The sequence below is a fragment of the Globicephala melas genome, chromosome 11 (assembly GCF_963455315.2).
Source record: "Globicephala melas chromosome 11, mGloMel1.2, whole genome shotgun sequence".
Classification (NCBI taxonomy): domain Eukaryota; kingdom Metazoa; phylum Chordata; class Mammalia; order Artiodactyla; family Delphinidae; genus Globicephala; species Globicephala melas.
The window spans coordinates 13709066-13729036 of NC_083324.2; the positions used below are offsets into that span (position 1 = coordinate 13709066).

The following is a 19971-nucleotide window of genomic DNA, read 5'->3' on the forward strand; positions in this document are numbered from 1 at the left end:
ACTACCCAGGCCAGAGTAGAACCGGAAATTTCTAACACTGATAACTGTGGGAAATTTGTGATCACTCTGTCCCATTCATACAGCTACTTTCCAAGTGTCAAAATTTGGAAACACTGGACAGCTCTGAGTATAAAAGCAAGGTAAAGGCCATAGCAGCACTGGGGAAATAGTCCTATAAGTGAATTCTACCTGCACACAGGGAGCTAAAAATAACTTTCTCATATCATACTTATTAGTCTTCTCTTTAGAACATCAGTTTGCCTCTTTTGGTTGTTTAGGAATAAATAAATAACTGCATAAGTTTCCCTGTTGGTCAACCAACATTTTTTTATATAGCATATTTGATGTTTTTGAGAGATACAATTTCAACAGGTTATCACAAAGAGACACAAGCCACATACCACATATTACAACAGAAAAAGGCCCATTCTGTTTACTCCTGTTAAATAAACATGCTGGGGATATGGGGAATTATCTGATACATCATTTGTTGGGTCAGATCACATAATATGATAAAACCGACTTTCTGCCTTCATTATTTTCCTAATTACCAAGGCCAACAGTGTTTCATCTAAATTATGCTGTGAATTCAAGCAAGAAGGTGTGAACTGTCTTGCTCGTACGTGATATAACACCTCTTACCTCACTTCGGTCCCTCTTTAATCATAATCAATGCCAAGGATCACATGGATCACGTAAAAATCAAAAAACTACTAATAGAAACTGGCTCTAAATATATTTCACTGCATCTAAATGGTGTACATTAATAAACTAATATTTTCCAATGAGATATTTATAATATGCAGTTAATTTCTTTCTCTAAATATACTAACTCACTTTAGTCACAGGGAAGTTGTGCATCATAACTAAACTATATAATTATTACATAAGTCATAAAATAAGGAATTTAATTTGATGTGAATGATGAAATTAACAGGCATATAAATCTGAACTATTAAAGAAAATATTTTGTAGGAGAAATTTTCTATTTTACACAGTAGCTCCCAACTTCCCATTACAGATAAATGAACAGATGTCACCAAATGATCCTTTCTTGATACTACTTATCTTGTACATCTCATCAAAAAATAGACAGACTGAATATCATTGTGCATCTCACCTACTAATATGTGATCAAGATTTACAGGAAACTTGAATAACACTCAACTAAAGCTGCCATAATCTAATTTCTTTTTGAAAAGGGTAACTCCAAAAGTGATGCTCTATTTTAAACGAAATGTACTCCTTACACAGTATTCCAAGTACCCAATCTGTCCTGAAAGCTCCAGTAAGTGTGACTCTTGAGGTAAGGATTCAACTGAAGGGAGATGAGAGGGCAGACAGAGGGCAAGTCCGTGTGCTCCTACCCCATGCTCCCTTGCTGTATTCACTTCTCAGAGATCACAGCTAGGCTAAATCAGATGTGCCTTTCAGACTCCAAAACCTTAAGCTCAGAGCTGTCCTTTGTGGCGGTGTTGAAACAGTCAACTGAGCTGTCCAAACTGTTAGGGTTGACTTTTATAACCACTAGAGGTTTTTTTGTACCTAAGTAATGAGAGAGGTAGCAAAGATGTGTGGTTAAAACAACATGGATTAATATCCATCAACTAATAAATGATGAAATAAAATGTATATCCATACAATAAACTACTTTTCAAAAAACAGTGAAGTACTGATAAATGCTACAACATAGGTGAACCTGGAAAGTAATATTATGCTACCTGAAAGAAGGTAATCATGAAATACTACATATTGTCTGACTCCATTTATGTGAAATGTCTAGAATCAGAAAATCTATAGAGGCATGAACTAGATTAGTGGTTGCCTGGAACTAGGGGGGGATAGTAAATTAGGGGAAAAGATCAGTGGTTGCTAATGAGTACAAGGGTTATTGTTTGTTTGTTTGTTTTCTTTGAGAGGGGGACAAGAAAAAATTCTAAATTGGACTGAGGCAACAAATCAATATAATTATTATTCATTGTTAATATGCTAAAAAACATTAATTGCACAATTTAAACAGGTGAAACATATGGTACATAACTTATATTCCAACAAAGTTGTTATTTTTCTTAACAAGACCATGGATTTATGCCACGGCTCTACCATTCAAGAGCTCTGCAATGATGGGAAAGTGACGTAACTTTTCTCAGCTTCAGGACATTATCTGAAAGTAGAGATGGTAATAGTATCTATACTTCATAGTTTTGAAGACCAAATAATTTTTATATATGTAAAGCATTTAGGACAATGTCTCACATAGTAAACATGAGCTGTTACTACTGCTAACCAAAGCATCTTCTTCCAGGGTATCTCCTGAAAGCTGATGGCTGCCATTGTGTGTAACATATGTGTCACCAAAAGGGCACCTCATTGTTCAAAATTCCATTCACTTGTTTATTCTTAAATATTAATGGAGTACATACTGTTTGCCTGGCATTGTTAGGTACAAATAAAACTCTAGATGGACTAATAAGCTTATTGATGAGACATCCCAGCATTTCCTTAGATGCTCCTTCTTATGGGACAAAGTGACTAATACATCCTTAGCCTCTACAGTGGGAAGAAACAGTGGGTTCAGTGGGAAGAAACAGTGGGTTCTCTGTCCTTCATGAACTTCCCATGATAAAAAAGGATGGAGATGGAGTAACTCTAGATGAAAGTAAGGCAACTATGATCTGACTCTCAGGTTTTCTGGCAGGAGAATCAATTTTAGAAAGTAGGATTCCATTGCAAAAATAAGAGCTGTAATGACTTTAGCTAGGGTACACCAATTAACGCAAACTAAGATCTTCCTGTAATATATTTTTATTAATTTATTAATTTTAAGTTGCATAATCAAATTACTCAAAGCTTTAGAAAGTAAACAGTATGCTTATCCCACAACAATTCCTTCACAAAGGAAAACGTAAATAGTAATCAGCCCAATTCCAATTTAGACAGAATAAAATATATACACACTGGTGTGATTAATAACAAGTGGCTCCAACTGCTTACCTCTTATCAATTTCAGACTACAGTTTGATGCTTTTAGTGATTTTTGTCAAGTAGATTCCTAAAATGTAGAAACTAGGAGTGAATTTTTAAATTTAGTCATTACCATATGGCTTAGAGATTTTTTTTTAAAAAGACAGGCCAAGCCAGCCTGAATCACAAGTTTGATGGCTTAAGGGACACATCCAATACAAGTGCTTATAGAAGCCAAAAGTGGATTCCAGTCTGAACTCTGACATGAATGCTCTATTAGAAATGTGCATCTGACTCAGCCAAACTCAGGTTTCACACTGTGTTCAAACAACTCTCTATTATTCCCTATATGACTTGCATCCTTTTTCTGCGATTATGATTTCTGCTCAAGGCTGATAATCAAATTTCTTACAAATCAAAAGGAATAAAACATAAGGTGAAACTGTTAAAAACCAGCTATCAACAAAAAGGTCAAGGCATGAAAAAGGGAAAAAAGAAAACCCACTTATTCTCGGATTAGATTTATTCTTGATACAGAGCAGAATCATTTACAGCCACCAAAAAATTTTTAACTAGTAGTAAAGCATATTACAAGCTCTCTTGATTCAATTTTCCCTGGCATTTATTGTGCTTTATAAAATATCTAAATGTCAACCAGATTTATAAAAATGTATTTATAACTTAATAAATGGCTAACAGATTATTCATAAACAGATACCATACAGGCTATAATAATCTAAATTGATACAAATTTGTTTTCCTCCACATCACAAAAGTAATTAGTGTTTGCTTACAAAGTTTTTTTTTATTTAATAGTAATGGGTACTAAAAATGCATCTGCATCTGCATGCATTTGAGATTTCAACATTACTACTGTACAGTTAGCATTCAATACGAGAACATTTGGTGGATTTATGTATTTCAATTTGCAATGCATCAATGAATGGTCAAGGACATATCAAGGAGGGCTTAGCCCAAATCCGGATTTGAGGAATAATACTAATAATATTTTGAAAATGATTATCCACTAAGTTGTGCTTCCTGCAGGTGAATCAAGGTTTTATTTGAAAGCCATCAAACGGGCAAGACTTCATGGTATTTTCAGGTTTCTCTGATAAAATGTTTTATTAAAAAAAAAAAAAAGGCTTCACTGACTATCTTCTGATCCTTTCTCTGGGGTAAATGAAAAGAGCAAACAGTTATAAATGAGAATGTTAGCTCCACCATTTGGCCTCAAAATAAACATCCACTTGTTGCTGCAATTTTCAAGGCCCCTGATTTTAAGGTAAAAATTATTGCTTAAGATAAAAACTGCGATACTTCCCAAACAATTCTATTTTGAGAAACTTACACAAGGAAATCTACCCTGAAGTTTCAGGTACTGATCTTTTTACTGACACCATAGTTTTCACATTCTATGACATAGAATGTCATAGAGTTGAAATCATACAGTATGTAGCCTTTTCAGAATGGCTTCTTTCACTTAGTACTATAAATTTAAGTTCCCTCCATGTCCTTTCATGGCTTGATTGCTCATTTCTTTTTAGCGCTGAATAATATTCCATTGTTGGGATATACCACAATTCACTCATCTATTCACCTACTGAAGGACATCTTGGTTGCTTCCAAATTTTGGCAATTATGAATAAAGTTGCTATAAATATCCATATGCAGGTTTTTGTGTAGATATAAGTTTTCAAGTCCTTTGGGTAAATATTAAGCATGATTACTAGGTTACTAGCTTTTAAACTTTGAATGTAAAAGAATTTGAAATTCATTCTCCATTCAGTTTTACAAGAGAAAGGAACAGACAGAGGTACAGAGAGACAGAGGGATAGGAGAAAAAAGGGAAGGGGAAAGGGAAAGAGGATAACAAATTTTAAAATTCCCATTTGTTTCAAAGGCATTTTGAAACATACAGAATGTAATTAGAGAACTACTTTCTTAGAATGCAAGGTTAATTAGATAATTTGTTGAGCTGAGCAATACATGAGGTACCGCATGTTTAAAAAATTAATATACTTATTCTAACTAAGTAATTATAACTGCAGGGACAAAAGCCAGGTTTGAAAATAAGCCTGTTAAATACCAAGAAAAAGGCCGAGACTAGATTTTAATTTGACTGACAAGATGAAGACAGCCTTGTCAGAGGAAGTTAAAATTATACATTTATAACTATCTTTAAACATAAAATAGAATATATATTTTATATACTATAAAATGACTTATTACTAATTATGTTCTCTTTTAAGGATCAGTTAAATGCATTCATTTATCCATTTAATGGCTCATTCATTCAAAATCTATTTAGTGTTCACTTTGTACCAAGCACTGTCTAGCTGCTAAGCACACATCCCTCAATATAACACTCAAAATTCCCTGCTCTCATGAAGCTTAAATTCATGTGTAGATAGCCTGGAAATAAAAGTAACTAACAAGAGAAGTGCACAATATTTTATAAGTCCATAATGCCTTGGGGATTAAATGGGTAGGGTTAAATCAGACAGAGGTACAAGGAAGTTGCAATCTTATACGTGGATCAGGGTAGGCAGCACTTAGAAGGCTGCAACTGATTACTATCTTTTTTAATTCATTTTTTTACTGCATTCTTTTTTAAAATGGCAACATAAACTCTTTACAGAATCTTCAAAATATCCTGTAATTTTCTAAGTAATTGTTAAAGCATCAAAATATTTAACATCATTTGACAATATTCTATAATATGATTTATACAGATGATTTGATTTCCTTCTGATGGGAATTTTAAAATAAAAATAGAAACAGTCTGTCCTATAAAGCATCCTGTGTATTCTAACAGTTGCAAATAAATTGCCTGATACCTCACATCAAATCTGGAAAAATCTCCCTAATGAATCCATTGAAAGACATTATAGCTGACATATAAAGCACTCTTAAGCTGAATTTATATTGTGATTTAAATCAACATTTTGTCAATAGGATCCTTAGATGGCAAGAATCATATAAAAGTTCTCAACTCCCAATCAATGCATTCAAAATCAAATTAACGTCTACAATCAAAGGCATGAGTGAAGAGTTTATTTCACCATTCCCCTAACCAAACTTATTCAACTCCACTCTGTTTAGAGGGGGAAAAAAAAGAGGAGTGACATGATTTACCAATACAATGAACTCAACAGAACTTTTACAATAGTAAAGCAAAAATCTTCCAAGACAATCTAAAAGGCTAGTTCTTCCTTAAAGTCTAATCTTCTAGTTCATTGGGTTTATAGGTTTTTTAGGGGAAGAGGTAGTAACAGAAACTAAACAGACACCCTTCTGTATACACTACTTGTCAGCTGCAGTATCTGTGGATCATTTCACTTTCCTTCTGCCCTTTGTCCTATAAAACCTCAAAGCTACTGTTGCCATTTCTATTCGACGACACTCTGTCGTGGTAAATTGTCAACATTTATACCTAGGCTTCCTAAGACAAATCATTCTTCTCAGGCAGAACCATTTGAGCTTGGTCTCCTCCTTTTAGTCTTCAGATATTTATCACTTTTAAATGATGATAAATCATAGTGGTATCAGCATTTTGTTCTAACAAATTTTAATGCTCTTCAATAACTTCCACAGAAATAATTAGAAACAGTCTGTTCTTAACAAGCATTTGAATAATATTTTTAGTAAGAAAAACTTGCAAAGCTGTGGTAGACTGAAAAAGACACAACTCCTCTACCCTCTGTTTGCCACATAACTGCAGCTCCTCACGTCGCCACTCACAACAGGGGAAGGCTAGCTCCCTAGCTCCCGAATCAGGTCTGGCTTTGCCACTTGCTTTGGACAATAAAGCATGGTGGAAACAACACAGCACTGGATACAAGGCATCCTGTACCTTGTGTTTGAGGTCCTACCTAGTTACCGTGTGAACAAGTCTGCATAACTGGCTGGGTGATGAGAGATATGCGTCTTAGGTGCCACCACTAACGGAAGCAAGTCAACTCCCAGAAAAAGAGTCAGGTGACTGGCAGTGCATTCAAGACCAGAGGAAATACCAGCTGAACTGAGCTCAAATGGCAGATCCCCAAAATTGTAAGCTGCATAAACAGTGTTTCAAGCCACTCAGCTTTAGGGGTGTAGTACAGCAATGGACAACTGGCACAAAATCAAGACTAAAAGTACTGTTTATACTTTTAATCAATAGTTCAACCAGATTATAGGATTACAATTAATATTTCATAAAGACGTTAAAGTGAAAATGTTTAAATAAATTGCTACTCCTACTGATTAAAGAAATATACTCATAACCAATATATAAGAGTGACACTATTGCTAATAATATTAACAGACAGCACATGTATAAAGTTTATTATGTGCCAAATAATCTATTGACACATTTACTATCAAAACCACCCTATAAAATATGTGATATTATTCCCAAATGAGGAACCTGTAACACAGGTTAAGTAAGTTGTCCAAAGTCACATAGCTTGTGAGTGGTAAAGCCAAGATGTGAATTCAAGTAATAAATACTATTCCATTCTGCCTCTTAAAAACAACGATTGAGACTTCCTTGGTGGCACAGTGCTTAAGAATCCGCCTGCCAATGCAGGGGACACGGGTTCGAGCCCTGGTCCGGGAAGACCCCACATGCCGCGGAGCAACTAAGCCCGTGTGCCACAACTACTGAGCCTGTGCTCTAGAGCCCACGAGCCACAACTACTGAGCCCATGTGCCACAACTACTGAAGCCCGCATGCTTAGAGCCCATGCTCTGCAACAAGAGAAGCTACCGCAGTGAGCACGTGCACCGCAACGAAGAGTAGTCCCCACTCACCGCAACTAGAGAAAGCCCACGTGCAGCAATGAATGCCCAACACAGGCAAAAATAAATACATTTATTAAAAAAAAATGATAACAATAGTAACAATAATAAAATGACAAAATATTACTTTATCTTATAATAATACCTAAAATTTATTGAGTGATTGTACTGTCTGGTATTGTGCTAAATTTATCATTTACTGCTCAGAGAAACAAATATTACTGTTAATATTGCTATTTTTAAACAGCTAACAAAGGCACAGAGAGATAAAGTTAGTGCTGCTTCTTGTGCTGGAAAATTTTTTTAAATATTATTATAAAATGGATAATTTACACACGTGCCCCTTAAAATTTGGTACTATAATCAAGTCATCAAGAGAATCCACCTTGAAATCGCAATGCAATACCACTGAAAGATCACTAGAATAGCTAATACTAAAAAGACCAACACTACCACACATTAGTGAGGATGTGTGAGCAAACAGAACTCCCATGCATTGTTGGTGACAGTGTAAATGGTACAATCAATTTGGAATACATCTTGGTAGTTTCTAATGAATATGAGCACACACTTACCCTATCCTTTAGCTATTGCACCCATAGGGAAATGAGTGGATGCATCCACAAAAAGACTTGTACTGGATATTCACAACAGTTTTACTTCTAGCAGTCCCAAACTGTCCATGGATAAGAGACAGGAAAAATATATTGTAGTATATCCATATAACAGAATACTGTCAGGAATTTTAAAAGATCAACCTACCTATACATGCAACAACATATATGAATTTCAAAATGTTATGCTGAGCCAAAGAAAGCAGATGAAGAGTACATACTATGTATCAATATTTCCATTTATGAGAAATTCTAGAACACTAAGAACATTCCGAGGTGTAATAAATATGTCAGAAAACCGACTGCCTGTGGTGGAGTGGAGACTATGCCTGAAAAGGTGCACAGGAGAACTTCCTGGAATGATAAAGGTGACCTGTATCTTTATTTGAGTGGTGGCAAATGGGTATCAGAAAGTCAACACACTGTAAACTTTAGATATGAGCATTTTACTGGGTGCACATCAAAGTTGAAAAAGCAAATGAAACAAAACTGATCATTTTCAACTTACTCAAGTTAACAAATACCTATGGGGTACCTACTATGTACTTAGCACTGTGCTCAAGGCAATCCTGAGTGACAGAAGGAAATCTTGCAAAAATCTATGCTATTAATAAGTTCATCGGGCTTCCCTGGTGGCGCAGTGGTTGAGAGTCCGCCTGCCGATGCAGGGGACGCGGGTTCGTGCCCCGGTCCGGGAAGATCCCACGTGCCGCGGAGCGGCTGGGCCCGTGAGCCATGGCCGCTGAGCCTGCGCGTCCGGAGCCTGTGCTCCGCAACGGGAGAGACCACAACAGTGAGAGGCCCGCGTACCGCAAAAAAAAAAAAAAAAAAGTTCATCCATTGTGAGAAAGAAAACTCAGGGAAAAATCCAAGAGAAAAATAATCTGCTGCTAAGATATGTGCGTCAGACAAGTGTTGTAGCGATGACAACACAAATACCACTTGTTATAAGTGAAACAGGGAATAAGCATTCATGAGACATTGTGTTTTAAGAGTTAATGATGTGACAGATTAACATTTTACTATCTTTTTAAAAAGTCATTAAAACATTACGCTTTGAAACAAAGCAACCAAGTAAAATCACTTATATCCCAGAAGAATTAGAGACCTCCAAACAGTTTATCATAAACACATCAGTTAATCCCTTCATGATTTTACAGCACCTGACATCCTGTGGTGAAATATGGGATAAACAAAAAGATATCTTACCATCCATTCAACAATCATAATTTAAAATTCCTACTGAGGCTTTTTAACCCCATTTTGTTCTTCAAATATTTAAAGGAGTGAATAAGCACCAGTGGTAACTAGGGTGACTCTGCTAGTCTAATAGCGTGTCAAAAGTTATTATTTTAAAATGATGCTACAAGATAAATTCTTGAATAGTGAGAGGTCTCCTCCATGGGTTGAAGTTTTTCCATAAGAATCATTGAACAAGAATTTATTGCATGCCAAGGCTCTATATTCAGTGTTGGGGAAGTTAACATGCTATTCAAATATACTCTCTGCCACCAAGAAAATTCTGATATACTTGGGTATACAGGAAGGGTAAAACATGAACACAAAACGAAGCAAAGGAACAGTAAAGAATGAAAATCATCCTATTTGCAATGATGGGGTCCAGGTACCTTAATGGCTAGGGATGCAATCATCCAAACATACAGCTATGGCATGAGTCATGATCAACGTGCACCAAAACTCTCATCCTATATAGTTCTATTTTTTTCAATAAACGCAGCTCAATAAGAAAAGTGATAGAATTTTACAATGTAAAACTTTAATAAAAATCAGCCACAGATCATAAAAAAAATTCCATTAGTTCCTTGAGTTTTGCTTTGGAAGAGTTTGTCATTTCAATAATAATAAACTAAACAGCGCTTCCCTGGTGGCGCAGTGGTTGAGAGTTCGCCTGCCGATGCAGGGGACACAGGTTCGTGCCCCAGTCCGGGAGAATCCCACATGCCGCGGAGAGGCTGGGCCCGTGGGCCACGGCCTCTGAGCCTGGGCGTCCGGAGCCTGTGCTCCGCAATGGGAGAGGCCACAACAGTGAGAGGCCCGCGTACCGCAAAAAATAAAATAAAATAAAAATAAATTAAACAAAGCTCAGACCGAGAGTTTCTATTTAAAGGAAAACGAGTTGTTTCCTCCAATCTGATCTATTTGAAGTCAGAAATATTTTATTGCCTATCTCCGCAGCTACCATCCCAAAACACTGTACGTGGACCACGGTCTCATGCCTGCCTAAACTTCTGATGCCTTCACATTAATACACGTATCTTTAAGGTGGAGCCCAAGACCCCATGTAGCCTGGCTCAGCTCTTCCTCTTCAGTCATCTCTTCCCAATTTTGATTCAACAAGTGATTTCAGTCATACTGAAAATCTTCATTCTCTTGGGTGTACCATTATTTGTCCACTTACTCTTATTTCATATATAGTCTCTCTCTACTCTGGACTTCCTATATAAAAATCATCATTAATGATTTTTGCCTATAATTGCAACCATGGAACTTAAGTACTCTGTAAGTTACATGTATAAATGAAAAGATGAAAGGCCCCCAAATCAATACTATAAAACACAATTCAGTGTGATGATATCCAAGTCATAATGTACCAGACTAAAATGAGCAGTTTCTTTAAATTACTATGCATATGGTCCAGGGTCCATCTGGCTTTCTCCTTCCTGTGCTGTGACCAGGAGGCTCTCTCTAGGTTATGTAGCCAGGATAACCCTACAGTCACCTCATTTGCTGCCCTTGTTTCTGGGATCATTGTTCTACCCTGCCTCTTCTGTTCACTGTCTAAAAACTGTTGTTTCGTTATTGTTGTTGTTGTTTTACATTTTTGGTGTCGTTATACTAGGGAGAAAGGTAAGTCCAGCCCCCGTTACTCCACCATGTTAGATGAGGAGGTTACAAGATCTCAGAAAGTGCCTGGCTCAGAGGCCAGACCTCAAGGTACTGGAGAGTTCTAAAACTCTGAAAACAACACTTTAAAGTTTCCAAATAAGGTGGTCTTAATTTTCCAACCAAACTTCCAGATAGAATTATGTTACAAAGAAATATTCTCAGTAAGTTATTCAGCCACTATTGTGACAACTTATACATCAAATGACTATTCTTATAAATGCAAAACAGTCAAAGAAAATTAGAAAGAGGCTCAAAACTAAAGATAGTCACAAGAGGTCCCAAAATTGATTCACAGTCTGGTCTTCATTATCTTATTTTCCTTTTTATTTCCATAGGATGAGAAGCAAGGCTTGGAGGTGGTAGAGAGCTGCCTAAAGTCAAAAACCCCACGAGGATTTGAAAAGACCAGAAAGATCATCATATGTGATTCAACTACCCTCCGCTACAGCGTGTTCCACAGCTGTTGACTAAAAGCAGATGTCTTCATGCCTTGCTTTTTATTATGAACAACAGCATTTAATGAACATCATAAATGTTCCAGGTGCCATGTTATGTGCTTTACATATTATATCAAATTAATCCTAACACCAACCCTGTGATGTAGGTACAATTATTATCCCCATTTCACAGATTGATAGAACTAAGCACAGAAAAGTAGAGGAACTTGCGTAGGATACCTCTATGCAATGGAAAACCTAGGTCTGACCCATGCTGATCATTCTATACAATATCATGACATTTAACCAGCTCATGTTTAGAGGACCTGGTCTCCCATTCCCCACAACTCCCTCACCTGACCTATGCCTGTCGCCCCTTCATTTACCAGTTTGTCCACTGCAGCTCCAGTCTTCAACTGGCCCACCTTCAGATCAGTTATGCTTCCACCCTTTCCAAGGAGAGGATCTGCATGAATTTAACATAAACTGTCTGCAATTTTCAGAGAATACAGAGAAAACCCTTACTGAATCTGTTTACGCCAGTGTACACCTGCCCCTGCTGAGATCCCAGCCTCACTGCGGGACTTCCTCATCATGTTCATTCTTTTCACCTGCTTCCTCCTGTACCAGTTCCCACCTGTCATGAGAGATCACTCGCGGTAGAATTTCTGCTACATGCCAGCTCAACTACTAGTCTTGGCTCACTTTTTCTAGTTTTACCTCTCTGACCTACTTATGTTTACAATGAGAAGTTGAATTTCAACACGTTAAAAAAAAATGGATGTCACTGTCCTATTGCCCATCAATTTGCAGAAGTTTTACCTAAAAGGAGTCTGAACTTGGATAAAACTGGGCAGAAGTTAATTGATTATTTCCTTTTTGCATCTTTATAATAGCTTATAATTTCTCATATAAATATATAAATACATGAATATAATATATAAATTTATAAATAAAAGCTATTTAAATCTAGAATGTGTTACCTTACAAAATAATCCCCTCTCTTCAGTCTCTATTAAGCAAGCACTTTTCAGGAATACGGGGCTAGGTAAGATCCACTCACTAAATAGGGAGCTAGAGCAAATGATTTATAAGATATTTCTAGCCCTCAAACGGTTCTGTGCACCTTTAACCTCACTACCTATGTTTAATGCTTGTATATAATGCATTAATGCAGTATATACTTCATTTCACTCCATTCCTTCAAATGTCTAGCTCTTCTTCAACCTTCCCTACATTACTGAACAAACAAGTTATTTAACTTGAGTAACAAACTATTTTCCTTTATTTATATGCTCATCTAACATTTACCAGCTCTCTTCCAACAAATCCAAAAAATGAGTTATTTTCTTTAATTCTGGTTTTCAGATTCATATTTCTCTTACTGTCCTTCTACTTATTTGATAACAATGCATTTGTGATATATTTTCTGTTTTATACTTACTATAGCTTAATCTATTCCATTCCAAACAGAAACTATTTGAAGATCCCTGAACAGTGCAAACTCTCCCAGTTTCTTTAATCTGCCTTCATAATGATTTCCTCCCTTCCTTGTTTTCTTTCCAAATCCAGACCACCTTATTTCTACTAATATCTCGTCTAATTTATTTGCTATTTCTGCTGTCAATTTTCTCACTGCATTACTAAACGTCAGTGTTTCTGTCAAAATTGCCAATGACTGAAATCCTCTGTTCCTCATACTTCTTTATAAAATTAATACAACCAAAAATGAGATCTTAACTCTCAACTTATTCATTTAAAATTTTATTAGCTTTTTACTCTTGTAATATAATTTGAACATCAGGAGATGAATATAAAGTTTACTAAGTTCACTACCAATTATAACCAAATTATAAACATACAGCCAATTTCAAACTTCAAGATTACTAATGTGCTATTGTAAAATAGAACATTTTTTTTTTCACACATTACATCCTAGAGCTACAATGGATAGAATGGTATTAAGTCCCTTAGTTGTTCAACTTTATGGATTCATATTTAATTGCCAAGCTGGAAATAGCCTTAAAGGTAATCTAGTTCATCTATCATCAAATAATAAAATCATCTCTACAATAACCTTGCCAGGTGAATGCCCAGTCTCTGAACAAAGAGGTCCAAAGAAAGAATATGTCATAAACCTCCTCACAGGAATGTTTGTTTTATGACAGGTATGACATTCCTCATCTTTTAACCTACAATTCCTTGTTTTATCTTAAGACTATAATCAAAACATTCAATCTACACTGATAGCCCCTCTAGTGTTTGTATACAAAAATGTCATTCCTGAATGCCATTTAACTCATCTAAACTAAACCTTCCCTGGTTTCTTTCTTTTTTACTTTATAAATGAAGAAGTACAACTATCTTTACTTGTAGTCAATATGATTGCTCATGAAGAAAATTCTAGGGAATCTACCAAACAACAACAAAAAAGTACTAGAATGAAAACAAATTTAGAAATGAGGCCATATGATACAAGTTCAATATCCTTTCCTGGTTTTCTTAAACACTTCTCATGACATTGTGATTAATCTTTTCTCTGTATTTTAAGCATTCTCTAGTTCTCTATGTCCCTTTCAAAATATGCTACCCAGAGTAAATTAAACATATGTTCAATTACATCCTTGGATAATCCCAAGATATTTACAGCTTCCACTACGTTCTATGAAAAAGGAGTGCTCTATTGTAAATGTAAATATATGTATAACCTAATCAGCAGTAATGCATCCTATTCATACATTAAGCATATATTTTTACTATAACACTCATCTAATCGAAACACCAGTCCTATTTCAGGGCAGTTGTCCTACTTAGAAATTGCAATTTTTATCTTTTTCCTGTTCTTTTTATATATCTTGACAAGCCTTGTTTAATAACCATGTATTTTTGAGCTAACTAGACCCTTTATGGTTAGAATTCTGCTATTTTCCATTCAGGTTTCACTATATTTTAAGTTACTATAAATTTGAAGAAAGGGAAGTACTCATCTTTCTAATCAATAAGAAAATTGATGTATAGACCAAACACAACATCAAAATACAGGTTCACAATGGTTTTAAAAGTCTAGTATATATGTGGTTGTATGTAAGAATGGGTGAATAGATACTTATATATAGAGAGAGGGATGGGTGGCAATTTCATACAGAGAGATATATTAAATTTAATACAGTTAAAATTTTAAATTAACAGAATTCATCATGATATGACACCTTTTTCTTGCTTATAATATTGGCAAATAAAAAGAAAAATGCCTCCCCAAATCGGCAAGGATGTAGCTAAATTGGTTCTTTAATTCAGTATAGACATGTAAATTGGTACAAATTTTCCTAATGGAAATTTATTAATCCATTAAAAGCATAAAATATATACACTCTTTGGTTCAACAATTATGCTTCAGGAATTTACCCTCAAGAGATAAAAGATTAGTTAAATAAACTGTGTATATCCATAAATGGAATAATTGGCCATTAAAATAATGGAAAATAGTGTTTCCTGAGATGGAAGGTGTTCATATTATAAAACTATGTGTAAAATACAGGCCATAATACAGTTGAAAAATACATAATCATTTATTTATGTGACTATTTAAACAGGAAAAACATACCTAGATTGACATCACCAAAATGACATTGGTTATAATCCCCTGGATTATACCGCTGTGGCCTCTCCCACTGCGGAGCACAGGCTCCGGACGCGCAGGCTCAGCGGCCATGGCTCACAGGCCCAGCTGCTCCGCAGCATGTGGGATCCTCCCGGACCGGGGCATGAACCCATGTCCCCTGCATCAGCAGGCGGACTCCCAACCACTGCGCAACCAGGAAAGCCCTGATACTTTTTAATATAAGGAAGTGTTCACTTGGTTATTCCTCCTACATAGCAGTATATTTAGAATATAAGAAATAAGAGGTATGATATAGGAAAAGAATGGGAAAGAAGGCAAACTGTTAGGCACCCCAATGCCCCAATGCAATCTTATGTTTCCACTTCAATAATTTTAATATGTGTTATTAATGAAATTATGTTATGACAGAATAAGCAGTTGCAATGTCATTAAACAGATTTATCAACTGTAATTGAACCAGATAAACTATTTTTTTAACCAGCCCATTCATCTAATTAAATCCTATTTAGTATTTTTTACAGATTAAGAACTTCTTAATTATGACTTTTTAAATATGTATCAATATTTGTTACTCATCTTGAAGTACTTTTCTAGGTACTACTAAATTCCATATTCTTCTTGTTTGCTAATTGTTAACATCACTTTCTAATTCCATATTTTGTGTTTGTTGCAATAAAATTAAAATCTAATTTTTATGTAGACTGAGCCCTTTTCATTTTTTATATGTTTTATTTATTATACCTCTTTAAATATACTTTATTATTTAAAGTATACCCTGGTAAACAAACTGGCAGACATAGTATATGTAAGAAACTAAAATTAAAACTATCCTATTACCTACCTCCTAAGATTACAACCAATGAAGCATTAACATATTTTTCAAGACTTATCTGTGTGGTATAATTTGAAAAATTTCAATATTAAAAATTTCCTATACTATATATTTATGCTCCTACCTAAGGAATATTTTGCATATTATTAAATGTTTCTTCAAGATTATTTTCATAACTCTCAGTACACTGTGTACGTAGATTAACTCTTCCACTACTGTCAAATACTTTATTACTGATAAAAATGAACATCCCCAAAGATGATGCTGACTCATTTTAATAGCTCTATTGCAGGAGTTAGGTTCCATTAACTATGTAAATAAATTATTCTACAATAGAAAATTACATTTGCATAGGAGAGGAAAAATAATTTTCCCTCTACCCTTATGAGTTATTGGTTGAGTCCTCTGTAATAGAGGACACATTAACAAGAGAAAAGCAAACAGGTTTATTAGCATGCGTACCTCATGTGTTCATGGGAGATACCCAGGAACACTGAGTAACTCAAAGAGGTGGCTTAGAACTCTGACTTATATAATAGCATCTTCAACCAAAAAACAATCCATTTGTGGACAAAGGAAAGCAGTTTTAGGCTTTCAAAGATGGCAAACTCATAGGGTAATGAAGTAAAGATAGATAAAGGCTAGTCTGAAAAGTCTGTTATACAGATTCCTCTGGTACCATCTCCAGGTCAATAGAACATAAAGTTCTCAGCTGATTAACTTTTGTCTTTCCTAGTAGAGAGGGGAAGAGTGACACCTTTGAAAATTTATCTCCTGCTTTTAGGCAAACAGGCATAGTGCAGGGGTCCTTTCTTGTATCTGCTTCTTCTCAAATGACTACAGTTCAAAATAATACTTATGCAAAAGGTGCATATTTGTGAAGGGCATATTCTGCTATCCTTCAATAACACAATTATAGAATAAACCCCAACTGTGATGCTATATTATAAATTCTTTGAAACTAAACCTCGTAGAATTGCTTCATTTTAAGCAATGAGAAGATGGCAAAAATAAAATTCATGAAAAACATTAAGAAACTTTTTTCAAACCACCTTTCATAAAAGGTTATAGAGATGAATGAGATAATTATTGCTAGATATCCAAAAAGTGTAAAACTGCCTTCAAAACCAGAACAAGCTAAGTCTTCAAATGTATATTATAGATGGACCTAAAGAAAAATATATTTGCAAATAACTTAATTGGTTCTGCATTCTTGCAACTCAATTTTTTTACAAAAAGGTTTATGTCCTGTTCTTAACTTTTGCATCGTTCTTGGAGTTGCTTCCTTTGCTATTCCCAGCCTACAGCCATCATTCTAATTTCTTCCCAACTGTTTCCTCATTTCCTTTCTTTCCTTCTACCTAAACCTCATATAGCAATCTAACACCCCAGCTCTTTTTCCCTCTTTGGGTACTTATTCTATTTGCCTCTCTTTCCTCTTTTCACTTTGCCAACATGCCCGTACTATTTTACCTGTTTTTAGTTTCACATTTGCATTGGCAAATAGCAAGAGATGAACTAGATAAGTAAGAAGCAGATTTCAGGCCAGGCAAAGGGTCAGAAAACACATGAGCATCAAATGAGCATATGAAAAATTCATAACGGGAAATATGCTTTCTTAGCTTTTGTAGGACCAAAAAAAAAAAAAAAAAAGTTCTAATAGTCTTCCTTGAGCAGAAATGTGGAAGTGGTAGGAAAACTAAACCTTACAAACTGAACCAAAAATAAGGACTGAAAGCTATTTCAATTATATTTAGGGAAGGAATCACTGGGCTCAATGAAGAAAGAACTAACCCTTCCTGGATAGAAAAATGAGTTAAGCTGAGATGAAAGCTCTTACTGATCGTGTTATCCCCTCCTTACCCACACCGTGGGGAACTCCTATACCTCCTTCCAAAAGTAGTTGAAATAGAATCTCTCTGGCAAAAGGTCTCTTTACAACCATTCAGCTATGAAGTGTCAATTACCCTCTCTTCTGTACCCCACTCCTCAAGACATGGCACTTACTCTTTGTGAGCATATTCGGTGACAGATCAGTGAATACATTATTTTCCATCCACCATTCAATGGCTTATTATCTGCTTTTATTTTGGGGGGCAGAGGGAATCCATTCATGGAAATTGGAACACCCGTTAACTTAGCATTATAATAAAGGTTGGGCTAAGTGTTTCTTATCCAAAAGCATTCCTGCATTTAATGTTGTTATTATTTTGCAGTCGGTCATATACGTTTATCAATTATACTGAAATCTAGACTTGATGATGCTCTTAATGTCAAAGCATTTCCACTAATTCTAATGGCTTTTTATTTTTATACCCTCTGTTCACTATAACATCTTTTCACTTTTTACTGAGATATATGATGAATTTTGTGTTAGGTTAATACTAACTATTTTGAAGTGTACAATTCATTGGTTTTTAAAATACTCACAAGCTCGCACAACTATCATCACTATCTAATTCCAGAACATTTTTACCACTTCCAAAAGAAATCTCACTCAGTGGTCACTCTCCATTCCCCTCTACCCACAGCCCCTGGCAAATACTAATCTCCTTTCTGTTTTTATAGATTTGCCTATTCTCCATATTGCATATAAATGACATATACAAGATATGGCCTTTTGTGTCTGACTTCTTTCACGTCACGTTATTTTCAAGGTTCATCTATGTTATAGCATGTATGATTATTTTGTTCCTGTTAATGGATGACTAATATTCCATATATGGCTATGTCACATTTTGTTTACCCATTTAGTAGGTGATGGACATCCGGATTGTTTATGCTCTTGGGGTATTATAAATAATGCTGCTATGAATATTTGTGCACAGGTTTTTCTTTAAAAATAGATTCTCAATATTCTTGGATATAAGGCCTTCTTGAAAAGAACTCAAGATACTTAAAACCAGCATTTTAATAGTCAATGTGATAGTCTTGCTTTGTTCTGTTATGTTAAATATACATATTTGGTATGCCATTTTTGTCCAAATGATTCATCAAAACAGAAGGAGGGGAAAAAAGCATCAGACAGGCCATAGACTCATGAACAACATACACTACAGAATACAACTAAGGACAGCACATTACAGCACGGACTGGCTGACAGTGATCACAAAATTGTGTGCTTGTTCTCTTTGTCAAAGAACACGGAAAAATACATACTGTGTAACGAGTCGTTTGATATATCCTTATTTTAAAGGACATACCTTGGAGACAAATGGAATTACAACCAATCGGCAATAAACAAAAGTAATTAAACGTCTGTCACCACTGATACACTTTCAGTAATTTTCTAAATGTTTACTGCACGTAACCAGCCTCATAAAATTCAGGCCAAGCACCTGACAACCGTGTGAAACGAGCATTCACAAAAAAATTGTAAAATAAAAGTTTATATTCATGATCTTTCAGACAATAATGTTTATTATCCTCAACATACTGAGGATAATATGTATAGGAAAATAAGAAAATTTCAAAGGGTTACTGTAAAAATGGACCAGGCGTATAGGTAAAAATACAGGCAAAAAATGAATGGCTGCTGGGGAAAATGTGGGAGGTTAAAAGCTGATGGCTTATTAAAATTTAAAACATATGAAAATCTTCGTGTCAGAGTCAGTAGAGTTGCCAGCCAAAAATAAGTGAGTCAAGAATACCCAATCTCCACAGAACAAGACGACACCGAACAGCAAAGTAACGCGCTTGACAAATGAAGCAACTGACACTAAACCACTAAAATAAAAGCACAAAAAGGGAAGAGGAAAATGCAAAATAGCTAATGAAACAGAAAGCTGTTAGCCAAACCTTTTTCCTAGT

The 19971-nt window shown here is 35.3% G+C and overlaps 1 protein-coding gene across 6 annotated transcripts in view; it reads right to left on the reverse strand.

The window, feature by feature from the left end:
- Positions 1 to 19971, reverse strand: part of CNTN4 (contactin 4) — a 973761-nt gene that overhangs the window by 764365 nt on the left and 189425 nt on the right. The window contains exon 1 of one of the 6 annotated variants that reach the window (XM_060307733.1): positions 12094 to 12160. The exons of the other annotated variants lie outside the window; for them this stretch is intronic. The gene's annotated coding sequence lies outside the window, so the exon portion shown is untranslated. Of the gene's footprint in view, positions 1 to 12093; positions 12161 to 19971 lie in introns of those variants that run through there. 6 annotated transcript variants of the gene reach the window in all.